Here is a 15,229-nt window from a genome sequence, read left to right as displayed (position 1 = left end):
ATTTCTATCCTCTTGATTTTATGGAGGTATGTTTTAATGAGGATGTGTCTTGGGATGTTTTTCTTTGGGTCTCTTTAGCTGGTACTCTTCGAGCATGCAAGTTTTGATTACATGCAGTCTTTAGCTCTGGGAGTTTCTCTGTGATGATGTCTTTGTTCATTCTTCCTGGGAATCTCCTTCCTGGGCCTCTGGGACTCCAATAATTTCTATGTTGTTTCTGTTGAGTTTATCAAGACTTCTATTTTCATCTGTTCACATTCCTTGAGTACTTTTTCCATTGTCTGATCATTTGCATTAAGGTTCTTTTCCAATCTCTTTTACTATATGGAGTTATTCTGTGTTTCATCTTCTAGTTCACTCAATCTGTCCTAGGCTGCTGTTACCATGTTGGAGAGGTTTTCCATTGAGGTTTTCAGTTCAGCTACTATGTCTTTCAGATATGTTATTTCAGTTTGGAGTTTTCTGATTTTTTTCTTTGTGTTCTGTTCAGCTAGAACTATGTTTTCTTTGATTTCATGAGGATCCTCCATATTTCTATTCTAAACTCCTTATTTGAGAGATTAATCAGTTGGTTGGTATTTTTTGGGTCATCAGAGCTATCATCTTCATTATCTGTGTATGGTGTTTGCCTGTGAGGATTCTCCATTGTCACATTTGTATTGTGATTTTTTTCTGCGTTATGGTGGGGTTCATTAGTTAGAAAGAGTGTGTGGTCTCAAAGCAGAGCAGCCATGCTCTTCCAGAACCTCTAGGAGACAGTTTTTGCTGGGCCCTTCCTGGCCCTCTCAGGATAGATTCAGGAGACAGAAGAGTAGAGACACATGCAAAGCCGACAGGTCTCCTCTGTCTCTCCAGTTGTGAATCCCATGACATCATTTTTAAAGTTCTGTCTCAGCATTTGGTTCTCAAATATTTGATCATAGAAAATCAACAGAGAAAGATTACATTCTGGAAAGCTAGATTGGAACTTTAGAAGAAAATTAATTACTCAGAAGCAAATAATCATCCTGGAATATTCCTCCTGTTCAATATAACTACTCATTTAAAAACAAAAAAATGGAAGTAATCTCTGATTCCTCCCATATCTCTTCATGTCTTATTATTGATGGCAACATATTAATTTGTATTGGTAACATTTTTTTAATAAAACAAAATAAACAAAATTATAATTGATGATTTTTCAGGTAAAGATAAAATATAGTGATGTTCTAGAAATTATACTAAATATTTATCATTTATTTTTTAAAACACATTTTAAAAAATGAGCATGATTTTCAATTGGTTTAAATAAGTCTCTAATGAATTAGTAACATTTTCCTAGGAAAAATTTTATTTAAAAATATTAATGAACACTTCTTTATTTGGGGGGGGTTGGGTCATACCTGGTTGTACTTATGGGTTACTTCTGGCTCTGCTCTCAGAAAATGCTCCTGGCAGGCTCAGGAGACCATATGGGATGCTGGGGATTAAACCCTGGGTTAGCAGCATGCAAGGTAAATGCCCTACTGCTGTGCTATCACTTTGGCCCCTATGAACACTTATTTAAGACTAAATTCTGTAAATTATCTTCAAAGAAGATGACATTTGGCTTATTGTATTTTTTGCTCTATAAGCTGCACCTGACCATAAGATGCACATAGGTTTTAGCAGAGTAAAACAAGAAAAAAAAAACTGTAAAGCCAAGGGTGCAACGCAAGATACCGTCTGAAGATACAATAATTTTCACAAATCTACTTGCTACTGAACTTTTTTTCCTCTCTTCCATTTATTTTTTTAGTTTTCTATTTTTCTTTTTTTATAACTTTACTTTTTGTCATCTTGAAACAAATGTATTATGACCAGTTATATCAACTATGTGATGCATTTTCTTTAAATAAAAAAATTAAAGTAGTACATGAAAAAAGTCGCAGGAGCAATCAATCTTAAATAAAAGTGACGGTGAAAGTGGGTTAGCCTTACTGCTCTACTGTGTGGTGTGTCTGCGCAATAAAGGGGTGTAACACTGGGGATGACAAGTGATTAGTATATGCTCTTCTTTCCTGCACTTAGGCTTCAGCTGCAAGTGGCATTTGCTCCATAAGACTCTAGACATTTGAAAAAAGTCTATCTCATGGTAAGAAAAACATGGCATTTTCTTATATTGGGTAATAAAGTAATTCTCATCTATTTGATATAATTCTAATGTTAGGATCAATTTAATAGTATTAATTCAAATACCCAACTTTCCTAATCCATTTGATTCAGAACCTGAGCATATTTAGATATGCAAATATTAAAATGTGTATATAGAAATTCAAAATAATGTAATCAAGAATTGCATATACAATATTTTTAATAATAAAAATTTGATGGTTGGGGAGTAAGAATATTGCCAATGTTGACAAAGTGAGTGCTATTAATTTAATTAACCTTGGGGCAAGGGGTTGGCAAGCTATTTGCAAAGATTTTGATATTTAATTTTCTAGGTATTCAACTTTAACACTGAAATAACTTTACCCCAATAATTTTCTTTGGTAGGATGAAGCACTGGTTCAGTGATTTGCACTGAGGAGAAACATACATTGTTTAGGAAACTATCATTTATTTATTTAATAAGAATACAAAATTAAGAATACAAAAGAATACAAAATAAGAATACAAAATTTGTGGCAGATAATTGCAGGAAACAAAGCTGAGCACAGAAAATAGCAGTGAACAAACAGACAAGAACTCAACATTCTACTGGGAAAGAAAGAGAGTAAACAAGTTTCATCATGTAAATTCAGGAAGAATTGTTGGGTTAAAAAAAATAGACTGAGACAGATTCACCGTGGAAGAGTAGGGCTGATCAAAACAATATTCTCTGGAGTTTGCATGTGAAAATCTTGGGCCATGGCTGGAGGACAAGAGTATTTAAAGCAACCCAGTCATCCTAGCTGTCACCAATGTGGCTCCCCTAAACCAACCAGCCCTGACTTGCTATAAGTGAATGAGTGAATTTAGTTAAGATCAGTTGAACTTGAACTGGACAGAATTTCTCTCTCTCTCTCTCTCTTTTTTTTTTTTTAACAAGTAACATTTGTTTTATTTCAGGCGTTTGAGATTGTGTCAAAGCTCATGGTATTTAAACTCTGGTAAAAAATACAATGTATTATTGAAATTGTTGTCCCCAATTATCCTTATTTTTTTTTCTCTTCCTTTCTTTTCTTTCGATATGTGCTACGCCATGTTTCTTATTTCAAGACCAAGGCGTGTTTTTTTGTTTGTTTTTTGTTTGTTTTTGTTTTTTGTTTGTTTTGTTTTGTTATGTTTTTTTATCTGTCTTATGTGGTGCTTATCGATATAGCTGGAGTCCTCACTGGATATTTGACACTTCTTTTGGTACTGGTGGAGTGTTTCACCTTCTTTTTCTCATTCATTTCCCAAATCGATGATGAGAACCTCTAGAAGGATTCTGCCCATTTTCGGGGTATTAGACTTTTACCCCCAGTTTATTTATTTTCTCTTTTTCAGGCAAAACCACGCAACTTGAACTAGCTAGCCCTGCCCCCACTTAGAGGGGGAAATAAGGGAGGCATCAAGACCAAACTGATGCAAGACTACTAAGTAGTAGGTTAGATACAGAGGGGACCACATATTCTAGACGCCCTGGGGGTGAGGGAAGAGGAAATGGGAGGTAGGACAAAAACGGAGGTGTAGGGAGGACAATTTAGGGATGGGAATTCCCCCTGATTTTATGTAAATATATACCTAAAATATTATTGTCAACAATATGTAAACCACTATGATCAAAATAAAAATTATATTAAAAAAATACAATGGGCTAGATAGTCCAGGAGGTAAGATGCTTTCCACGCATGTAGGAGGTCTGGGTTTGATCCTCAGCATTCCCTTTGGTTCCCCAAATCCAGCAAGGAGTGATCCCTGAGTACAGAGCCAAGAGTATATCCACATGTGTTCCAAAAAAAAGTAAGAAAATAAAATAAAAAAGAAAACACAACAAAAATTGAAGTTGCACTAAAAAGGGCTCTCAGTGTTGGTATTTAGATGAATACTCATTCAATTTATTTATTTATTTATTTATTTATTTATTTATTTATTTATTTATTTATTTTTGGGCTGTGGAGATAGGGATATTGGAAATAAACAGTTCTGGGGATAAAACCAGAGGAAAGAAGGATACATGGCAATCTCTCCTCCCCATTTAATCTATTCATAAAATGCAAGTAGCAGCATCAGTTCTTGGGGTTGGACACTCTGGTAACTGCTTGGTAAGCACATAATATACTTGGAAAGTGATCATCTTTTTTTTTTTTTTTTAGATATTTAGGCTAACATTTTTAGGATGCTTTATTTTATTTTTATTTTTATTTTTTATTTAAACACCTTGATTACATACATGATTGTTTTTGGGTTGCAGTCATGTAAAGAACACCACCCATCACCAGTGCAACATTCCCATCACCAATGTCTCAAGTCTCCTTCCTCCCCACCCGACCCCCGCCTGTACTCTAAACAGGCTCTCCATTTCCCTCATACATTCTCATTATAAGGAAAGTTCAAAATGTAGTTATTTTTCTAACTAAACTCATCACTCTTTGTGGTGAGCTTCCTGTGGTGAGCTGGAACTTCCAGCTCTTTTCTCTTTTGTGTCTGAAAATTATTATTGCAAGAATGTCTTTCATTTTTCTTAAAACCCATAGATGAGTGAGACCATTCTGCGTTTTTCTCTCTCTGACTTATTTCACTCAGCATAATAGATTCCGTGTACATCCATGTATAGGAAAATTTCATGACTTCATGTCTCCTGACAGCTGCATAATATTCCACTGTGTATATGTACCACAGTTTCTTTAGCCATTCATCTGTTGAAGGGCATCTTGGTTGTTTCCAGAGTCTTGCTATGGTAAATAGTGCTGCAATAAATATAGGTGTAAGGAAGGGGTTTTTGTACTGTATTTTTGTGTTCCTAGGGTATATTCCTAGGAGTGGTATAGCTGGATCATATGGGAGCTCGATTTCAAGTTTTTGGAGGAATCTCCATATTGCTTTCCATAAAGGTTGAACTAGACGGCCTTCCCACCAGCAGTGGATAAGAGTTCCTTTCTCTCCACATCCCCGCCAACACTGTTTATTCTCATTCTTTGTGATGTGTGCTATTCTCTGTGGTGTAAGGTGGTATCTCATCGTTGTTTTGATTTGCATCTCCCTGATGATTAGTGATGTGGAGCACTTTTTCATGTGTCTTTTGGCCATTTGTATTTCTTCTTAGTCAAAGTGTCTGTTCATTTCTTCTCCCCATTTTTTGATGGGAATAGATGTTTTTTTCTTGTAAAGTTCTGTCAGTGCCTTGTATATTTTGGAGATTAGCCCCTTATCTGATGGGTATTGGGTGAATAGTTTCTCCCACTCAGTGGGTGGCTCTTATATCCTGGGCACTATTTCCTTTGAGGTGCAGAAGCTTCTCAGCTTAATATATTCCCATCTGTTAATCTCTGCTTTCACTTGCTTAGAGAGTGCAGTTTCCTCCTTGAAGATGCCTGTAATGTCCTGGAGTGTCTTGCCTATGTGCTGTTCTATATATCTTATGCTTTTGGAGCTGATATCGAGGTCTTTAATCCATTTGGATTTTACCTTCGTACATGATGATAGCTGGGGGTCTAAGTTCAATTTTTTTGCAAGCAGCTATCCAATTTTGCCAACACCACTTGTTGAAGAGGCTTTCTTTGCTCCATTTAGGATTTCTTTCTCCTTTATCAAACATTAGGTGATTGTATGTCTGGGGAACATTTTCTGAGTATTCAAGCCTATTCCACTGATCTGAGGGCCTGTCCTTATTCCAATACCATGCTGTTTTGATAACTATTGCTTTGTAGTAAAGTTTAAAGTTGGGGAAAGTAATTCCTCCCATATTCTTTTTCCCAATGATTGCTTTAGCTATTCGAGGGTGTTTATTGTTCCAAATGAATTTCAAAAGTGCCTGATCCACTTCTTTGAAGAATGTCATGGGTATCTTTAGAGGGATATCATTAAATCTGTATAATGCTTTGGGGAGTATTGCCATTTTGATGATGTTAATCCTGCCAATCCACGAGCAGGGTATGTGTTTCCATTTCCGCGTGTCCTCTCTTATTTCTTGGAGCAGAGTTTTATAGTTTTCTTTGTATAGGTCCTTCACGTTTTTAGTCAAGTTGACTCATAGATATTTGAGTTTGTGTGGCACTATTGTGAATGAGGTTGTTTTCTTAATGTCCATTTCTTCCTTATTACTATTGGTGTATAGAAAGGCCATTAATTTTTGTGTGTTAATTTTGTAGCCTGCCACCTTGCTATATGAGTCTATTGTTTCTAGAAGCTTTTTGGTAGAGTCTTTAGGGTTTTCTAAGTAGAGTATCATGTCATCTGCAAACAGTGAGAGCTTGACTTCTTCCTTTCCTATCTGGATTCCCTTGATATCTTTTTCTTGCCTAATCGCTATAGCAAGTACTTCCAGTGCTATGTTGAATAGGAGTGGTGAGAGAGGACACCCTTGTCTTGTACCAGAATTTAGAGGGAAGGCTTTTAGTTTTTCTCCGTTGAGGATAATATTTGCCATTGGCTTGTGGTAGATGGCTTCAACTAGATTGAGAAAGGTTCCTTCCATTCCCATCTTGCTGAGAGTTTTGATCAAGAATGAGTGTTGGACCTTATCAAATGCTTTCTCTGCATCTATTGATATGATCATGTGGTTTTTATTTTTCTTGTTATTGATGTTGTATATGATGTTGATAGATTTACGGATGTTAAACCATCCTTGCATTCCTGGGATGAAGCCTACTTGATCGTAGTGGATGATCTTCTTAATGAGGCATTGAATCGTATTTGCCAGGATTTTGTTGAGGATCTTTGCATCTGCATTCATCAGCGATATTGGTCTGTAATTTTCTTTTTTTGTAGCATCTCTGTCTGATTTAGGTATCAAGATGATGTTGGCTTCATAAAAGCTATTTGGAAGTGTTTCCGTTTGTTCAATTTCATGAAAGTGTCTTGCCAGGATTGGTAGTAGTTCCTCTTGGAAAGTTTGAAAGAATTCATTAGTGAATCCATCTTGGCCTGGGCTTTTGTTTTTCGGCAGACCTTTGATTACCATTTTAATTTTATCAATGGTGATTGGGGTGTTTAGATATGCTACATCCTCTTCCTTCAACCGTGGAAGATTATGAGTCCAAGAATTTATCCATTTCTTCCAGGTTCTCATTTGTAGTGGCATAGAGTTTCTCAAAGCAGTTTCTGATTACCCTTTGAATCTCTGTCATATCAGTAGTGATCTCTCCTTTTTCATTCCTAATACGAGTTATCAAGTTTCTCTCTCTCTCTCTTTGTTAGGTTTGCCAGTGGTCTATCAATCTTGTTTATTTTTTCAAAGAACCAACTTCTGCTTTTGTTGATCTTTCGGATTGTTTTTTGGGTTTCCACTTCATTGATTTCTGCTCTCAGCTTTGTTATTTCCTTCTGTGTTCCTATTTTTGGGTCCTTTTGTTGAGCACTTTCTAGTTCTATTAGCTGTGTCATTAAGCTACTCAGGTAAGCTCCTTCTTCCTTCCTGATGTGTGCTTGCAAAGCTATAAATTTTCCTCTCAGTACTGCTTTTGCTATGTCCCATAAGTTCTGATAGTTTGTGTCTTTATTGTCATTTGTTTCCAGGAACCTTTTGATTTTCTCCTTGATTTCATCTCGGACCTAATGATTATTGAGTATGAGGCTGTTTAACTTCCAGGTGTTAAGGTTTTTCTTCTGAGTCCCTTTGGAATTCACAAATAATTTCAGAGCCTTGTGGTCAGCAAAGGTAGTCTGCAAAATTTCTATCCTCTTGATATTATGGAGGTATGTTTTATGTGCCAGCATGTAGTCTATCCTGGAGAATGTCCCATGTACATTGGAGAAGAATGTGTATCCAGGTTTCTGGGGATGGAGTGTCCTATATATATCCACTAGGCCTCTTTCTTCCATTTCTCTCCTCAGGTCTAGTATATTCTTGTTGGGTTTCAGTCTGGTTGACCTATCCAGTGTTGACAAAGCCGTGTTAAGGTCCCCCACAATTATTGTGTTGTTATTGATATTATTTTTCAGATTTGTCAACAGTTGTATTAAATATTTTGCTGGCCCCTCATTCGGTGCATATATGTTTAGGAGAGTTATTTCTTACTGCTCTACATACCCCTTGATTAATATAAAATGTCCATCTTTGTCCCTTACAACCTTCCTGAGTATAAAGTTTGCATTATCTGATATTAGTATGGCCACTTCAGCTTTTTTATGGGTGTTGTTTGCTTGGATAATTTTTCTCCAGCCTTTTATTTTGAGTCTATGTTTGTTCTGACTATTCAGGTGCGTTTCTTGTAGGCAGCAGAAGGTTGGATTGAGTTTTTTGATCCATTTAGCCACTCTGTGTCTCTTGACTGGTGCATTTAGTCCATTGACGTTGAGAGAAAGAATTGTCCTGGGATTTAATGCCATCTTTATATCGAAATTTGTTGTGTTTTTTGGTTAGTCTTGTCTTAAATTAGGTCTTTCAGTTTTTTTCTTTAGACTGGTTTTGTGTCTGTAAAGTTTCTGAGCTGCTTTTTTCTGTGAAACCATGTATTCTTCCGTCAAACTGGAAAGTGAGTTTTGCTGGGTATAGTATTCTGGGTGAAGCATTCATTTCATTCAGTCTTGTCACAATATCCCACCACTGCTTTCTGGCATTGAGTGTTTCTGGTGACAGGTCTGCTGTAAATCTCAAGGATGCTTGCTTGAATGTAATTTCCCCTTTTGATCTTGCTGTTTTTAGAATTCTGTCTCTATCTGTGGGATTTGTCATTGTGACTAGGAACTGTCTTGGGGTGTTTTTTCTGGGGTCTCTTTTGGTTGGTACTCTTCTGGCATGAAGGATTTGATCACAAAAATTCTTTAGCTCTGGAAATTTCTCTTTAATGATGTTCTTGACCATTGATTCTTCCTGGGAATTTTCTTTCTGGGTCTCTGGGACTCCAATGATTCTTAAGTTGTTTCTGTTGATCTTATCATAGACTTCTATTTTCATCTGTTCCCATTCTTTGACTAATTTTTCCACTGTCTGCTCTTTTGCTTTAAGTTTTTTTTTTCCAATCTCTCCTGCTGTATGGAATTGTTATGTATCTCATCTTCCAAAGCACCAAGTCTATTCTCAGCTTCTGATACCCTGTCCCAGAGCTTATCCATTTTGTCATTCACTTCGTTTACTGAGTTTTTCATGCCTGTTAGTTGACATGTTATTTCAGTTTGGAGTTTTGTGATTTCTGTCTTCATATTTTCTTGGTTCTTATTAGTGTTCTGTTCAACTCGATCCATGGTTTCTTTGAGTTCTTTGAGAATCTTCCATATTGCTAGTCTAAATTCCTTATCTGAGAGTTTGATTAGTTGGTTGGTCATTATCTGGTCATCAGAATTGTCATCTTCATTCTCTATGTCTGATGCTGGCCTGTGTTGTTTCCCCATTTTCACACTTGTATTGTGGGTTTTTCTACGTGTTGTGGTGGTATTCATTGTCTATATTATGTAGGCTGCACACTCCTCTGGCTCCGCCCTTTTTGGATGGGCTGACTTGCCTCTAAGGGAGGGGAGTCCTCCGTGGATGAAGCCTCACACTGGATCAAATCTTAGGCCCGAGCATGCAACAGGAAGACAGTCTGGAGAGAAATGCTTGCTTCTGTGATATAGCACAGTTCTTAGTTTGATTTTTTCTTCTTGTTGCGATGGTGTTCTTTTCTTAGAAGGAGCACATGGCCGCGTAGCGAAGCGGAGCAGCCTTGCTCTGCTGGAGCCTCTTTTGCCCCACTCCCAAGAGTTTCATGCAAGAGGACAGTAGACAGACATTTACAGGTAGCACTCACAGTTGGGCCCCACTGGGCGGGCATAGATTCGTGGCTTTTCCCCGCCTGATATCCCAAACAGGGGATCCGGCTTCTGCAACAGTCTGCCGGTTTTTATGTTCTGAAGTCCTTCCCTGGAAATGGCCTCCGGGAGAGCAAGTTTCTGGAGCCTCTTTTGCCCCACTCCCAAGAGTTTCATGCAGGAGGACAGTAGACAGACATTTACAGGTAGCACTCACAGTTGGGCCCCACTGGGTGGGCGTAGATTCGTGGCTTTTCCCTGCCTGATGTCCCAAACAGGGGATCCCTGGACAGAATTTCTCAATCAAATATTTGGCAATAGTTGGAGTTTGGCCAATAGCTGAAAATTATTGACCTGCTAAAATAATGAATTAAATAACTGTTGTTCTAGGTCACATGCTAAATGACAAATAAGCCTACCATTGTTAAGATTTGAGACCTTGACAGTGCTAAGATTTGGTTCCTTCTATGCAAGTTTGAGCTTATCAGGTAGAAGGGAACAGAAATAATAAGCCCTTTCTTCTGCTCTACATTGTGCTTAAAACATGGGCATTTTTGGACTCTGTCTTTTTTGAATTTGTGGTCCAGTAGTTCAGTGGTTTTCCAACAGGAAGTGGTTGGTCAAAATGAATTGAGGTTTTTATTTTTTTATTTCTTTTTTTAAAATACTTTTTATTGAGATCAATGTGAATTACAAGTCTTTCACAGTTATGTTTAATTTACATAGTGATAGTGAATTAGGGCAATTCCCACCATCAATGTTAACCTCCCTCAGCCACTGTTCCCATCATGCATCCCATACCTTTGGCCCCCTGGAATGCTAGTGTAACAGGTCACTTTTGTGTATAGCTTGTTTTAGTTTGGGTCTTTTGATTCTATTGTCGTTGACTTTGGGTTGGACATTTAGATCTGATCAATATTTTAAATTTAAATATCTTTATTTTGCACCTGATTACAAACATGTTTGTGGTTGGGTTTTAGTTATAAAAAAGAACACTCAATGTTTGTGAGACTGCTTGCCTCTGGTACCATCCACTCAATTTATGAGGTAGAACAAGATGACTTATATTCTATGGTTCTTTTAGGAAAAAAAAAGGCAGGGATGAGCCCCTGTCTAGAAGTTATAAATATAAATTTAAGAGAAGAAAGAAAGAAAACAAAACCAAACCAGAGCTATAGTACAGCCGTATGGCGTTTGTCTTACATGTGGCCTACTCAGGACAGACAGAGTTTAATTCCTGGTATCACAAATATGCCCCCACCCCAGAAGCGATTTCTGAGCACAAAGCCAGGAGTAACTCTTGAGCGCCACAAGGTGTGACCGCAAAACAAAAACAAAACAAACATAAAAAGAAATTGAGTCTCTTAAAGAAAAAGTACAGCACATTTGCCTCCTGGGCCCATACACAAGGTGCCCGTGAGAAGCCCATGGTCCCTCTTTTCTTTCTTTTCTTTCTCTCTCTTTCTTTCGTTTTTTCTCTCTTTTCTTTCTTTCTTTCTTTCTTTCTTTCTTTCTTTCTTTGTCTTTTTCTTTCTTTCTTTCTTTCTTTCTTTCTTCTTTTCTTTCTTTCTTTCTTTCTTTCTTTCTTCTCTTTCTTTCTTCTTTCTTTTTCTTTCTTTCTTTCTTTCTTTCTTTCTTTCTTTCTTTCTTTCTTCTTTCTTTCTTTCTTTCTTCTTTCTTTTTCTTTCTTCCTTCCTTCCTTTCTTTCTTTCTTTCTTTTTCTTTCTTTCTTTCTTTCTTTTTCTCTTTCTTTCTCTTTCTTTCTTTCTTTCTTTCTCACTTTTTTCTTTCTTTCTTTCTCTTTCTTTATATTTATTTCTTTCTTCTTTCTTTCTTCGTTTCTTTCTTCTTTCTTTTTTCTTTCTCTTTCTTTCTTTCTTCTTTCTTTCTTTCTTCTTTCTTTCTTTCTTTCTTTCTTTCTTTCTTTCTTTCTTTCTCTTTCTTTCTTCTTTCTTTCTCTTTTCTCTCTCTCTCTTTCTCTCCTTTCTTTCTTTCTTTCTTTTCTTTCTTATCTTTCTTTCTTTCTTTCTTTCTTTCTTTTTTTTCTTTCTTTCTTTCTTTCTATCTCTTTCTTTCTTTCTTTCTTCTTTCTTTCTTTCTTTTCTTTCTTTCTTCTTTCTTTTCTTTCTTCTTTCTTCTTTCTTTCTTTCTTATCTCTTTCTTTCTCTCTCTCTCCTCCCTCCCTCCCTCCCCTCCCTCCCTCCCTTCCTTCCTTCCTTCCTTCCTTTCTTCCTCCCTCCCCCTCTCCTTCCCTCCCTCCCTCTCTTCCTTCCTTCCGCCCTCCCTTCCTTCCTCCTTCCTTCCTTCCTCCTCCTTCCTTCCTTCCTTCCTTCCTTCCTTCCTTCCTTCCTTCCTTCCTTCCTTCCTTCCTTCCTTCCTTCCTCCCTCCCTTCCTTCTTTCTTTCTTTTTTTTTTGGCCACAACTGGTGATGCTCAGGGGTTACTCCTGGCTCTGCACTCAGAAATTGCTCCTGGCTTGGGACCATATGGGACGCCAGGGGATGGAACCATGGTCCGTCTTAGGTCAGCTATGTGCAAAGCAAACACCCTACTGCTTGTGCCACTGCTCCAGCCCCATGTTTTCTCTTTTTCTTATTTTCTCCATCCCCTTTCTTTTGATGAGAGAGAGGGAGGGATTGAGAAATAGAAAGATGAGAGAGGGAGAGAGAGATGCTGGAAAGAGTACAGCAGAGATTCCTGTACTTGCCTGTGTATAAAACAGACAGGGGGCCCGGAGAGATAGCACAGCGGTGCTTGCCTTGCAAGCAGCCAATCCAGAACCTAAGGTGGTTGGTTCGAATCCCGGTGTCCCATATGGTCCCCCGTGCCTGCCAGGAGCTATTTCTGAGCAGACAGCCAGGAGTAACCCCTGAGCACCGCTGGGTGTGACCCAAAAACCAAAAAACAAACAAACAAACAAACAAAAAAACAGACTAGGGATCTGTACTGTAGATGGTTCCCAAAGCCCCATTAGGACTAATCCAGTCCAAGATGGACTAAATAAATAAAAGAAGTGATATAGGGCCGGAGCTATCGCACAGCAGTAGGGTATTCGCCTTGCATGTAGCCAACCTTGGAAGAATCCATATGGTCCCCTGAGCCAGCCAGGAGCAATTTCTGAGCACAGAGACAGGAGTGGCACTGGGTATGACCCACCCCCCTCCCAAAGAAGTGATATATATGGTCAGTAGGTATATGAAAATTTGTTCTGCATCAGAGAAATGTAAATTAAAACAAAGATATTGTCTAACATCAGTGAGATGGAAACACTTTATAAAGGGACCAAAGAAACTGCCATCAACTGTTGGTGGGATGTCAACTATTTCAACCTTTTAGGAAAACAATATGGATACTAATAAAAAAAACTAAGAATTGAGCTCCAATATGACCCAGTACTTTCACTTCTTTGCATCTACTTCAAGGTCCCAATTTATTCAAAAATGACATTTGCTTTATTATCATCATTGTAGCACTCACAAGAGCCAACATCTGGAAACAACCCAAGTTATTTCCCAGGAACAAATGATTGGATACAGAAACTAGATGGTATATATCCATAACAACTTATGACTTGGCCTCAGAAAAAGACAAAGTCATGCAGTTGTATCACCATGGATGGAGTTGGAAAGTATCATGCTTAGTCAAGTCAGTTAGAAGGCAAGGGACAGATATAGAATGATCTCTTGCATATGGGATATATAAAGAAATAAAGTACAGGAATAACAAATGCCCAAAACAACATAAAAAGAGAACTGGCCATGAGAACTGAGCTAACATGATGAAAATGCAGTGGGGTGGGGGCAATTTTTGATGAGGGGTAATATGACATGAAGGAGGGAAACAGACACTCTGTGAGGGGCTATCTTGGACCATTGTATGCATAAACCAATATTCAAAATAACAGTTCCTAAAATAACAATAAAGTTAAAATTAAAAGGTAGCAAGACAGTGGAAAGATCCAAAAAGTTGCCTGCTAAAGTCCTGAGTTTTGCCTTTTTTTTTTTTTTTTAATTTTTTTTTTTTGGGCCATACCCGGTGACGGCTCAGTGGTTACTCCTGGCTATGCGCTCAGAAGTCGCTCCTGGCTTTGGGACCATATGGAACGCTGGGGGATCGAACAGCCGTCCGTCCTAGGCTAGCTCAGGCAAGGCAGGCACCTTACCTCTAGTGCCATAGAGCCGGCCCCATCCTGAGTTCTACTTAACAACCTTTCTATAGCTATGAAATTTCAAAAACAGTTTACCTCTCCAAATTGAGCTCCTGGTCTCTGAGACAGAGATGATGGAACCTCTATAAGTCCATGGGACAGCTTGGCTGAACTCAGTGAGACCCAAATGCCAGGCTGTGCCAATAGATTCTCAGTGACAGTCAGATTTGACTTGGATCCAGGTAGCTGAAGCTCCCATCTGGGGTTCATGGCAGATGGAGCAGACCAGAGGTGCTTAGTTTTGTGGGATATTATATACTTTAACAAGAGTTGTTAGGTGTTCCATCTGAGGGGATTTTTTGTTGTTGTTGCTGTTTTATTTTGGGGCCACATCCAGCAGTACTTAGGATGCCAGGGATAGAACTCAGGTTGGCAATGTGCAAGGTAGGTGCCCTACCCACTGTATTATTGCTTTAGCCTGCTTAACTGACAATTGAGTACTTTTACAATAATTTATGACATGAAGATAATTAATCCTACAATTAATCTGATATGCTCACTACAGTCTAAAATCTAACATTAAGGTAATGTTTTGCATAGTCTCATTTCAACTGCTACCTGTTTTATCACATTTTTTGCAAAATAAACATTAACATTTATCTCGTTTTACTGTGCCCCATATAAAACACAAACTTTAGTACCACCACCACAATCATAAAATGATATTAAGTAAAATTGAAAGTATAAATTCGCCATTTGTAGAAGCCAAGGAAAGTGTTAAGTGAAAAATCTCAGTGGCTGGAAAGCTGCCAATCAACAGAAAGCAACTCAAGGTCTACATGGTCTCCTTGGAATCATGAAAATGAGCAAATGGGTTTGTCCTGAAATGCTCAGACTTTTCTCTTATCATAACATTGAAGATGTACACTTGCTTGAGCTGCCTTTGATCCCAGGAGCCTTAAAGAAACACCATTTATTCAAGGCTCCTTGCTAATGTGTCCTCATCTCCCTCATCACCACCGATGGTGCTAAGACTGCCACAATCACTCTTTTACAAAACCACCTTGGAGATACTGAGGTAATGTAAAAACAGTTTGTTTTCCTTTGAGACATTGAGCATATGACTCATAAAATAACAAAGACTGTGAAAAAACTATTTTTAAAAGGAATACCAGTGTCTTTCAGATATCTTGGGATGTAAGATCTTGA

The 15,229-nt window shown here is 38.0% G+C and overlaps 1 protein-coding gene across 3 annotated transcripts in view; it reads right to left on the bottom strand.

The window, feature by feature from the left end:
• Nucleotides 1-15,229, bottom strand: part of SEL1L2 (SEL1L2 adaptor subunit of ERAD E3 ligase) — a 118,084-nt gene that overhangs the window by 43,455 nt on the left and 59,400 nt on the right. The window lies entirely within an intron of this gene.

Source organism: Suncus etruscus, chromosome 6, assembly GCF_024139225.1.
Source record: "Suncus etruscus isolate mSunEtr1 chromosome 6, mSunEtr1.pri.cur, whole genome shotgun sequence".
Taxonomy (NCBI): Eukaryota; Metazoa; Chordata; class Mammalia; order Eulipotyphla; family Soricidae; genus Suncus; species Suncus etruscus.
This window is presented reverse-complemented; position numbering and strand designations above follow the sequence as displayed.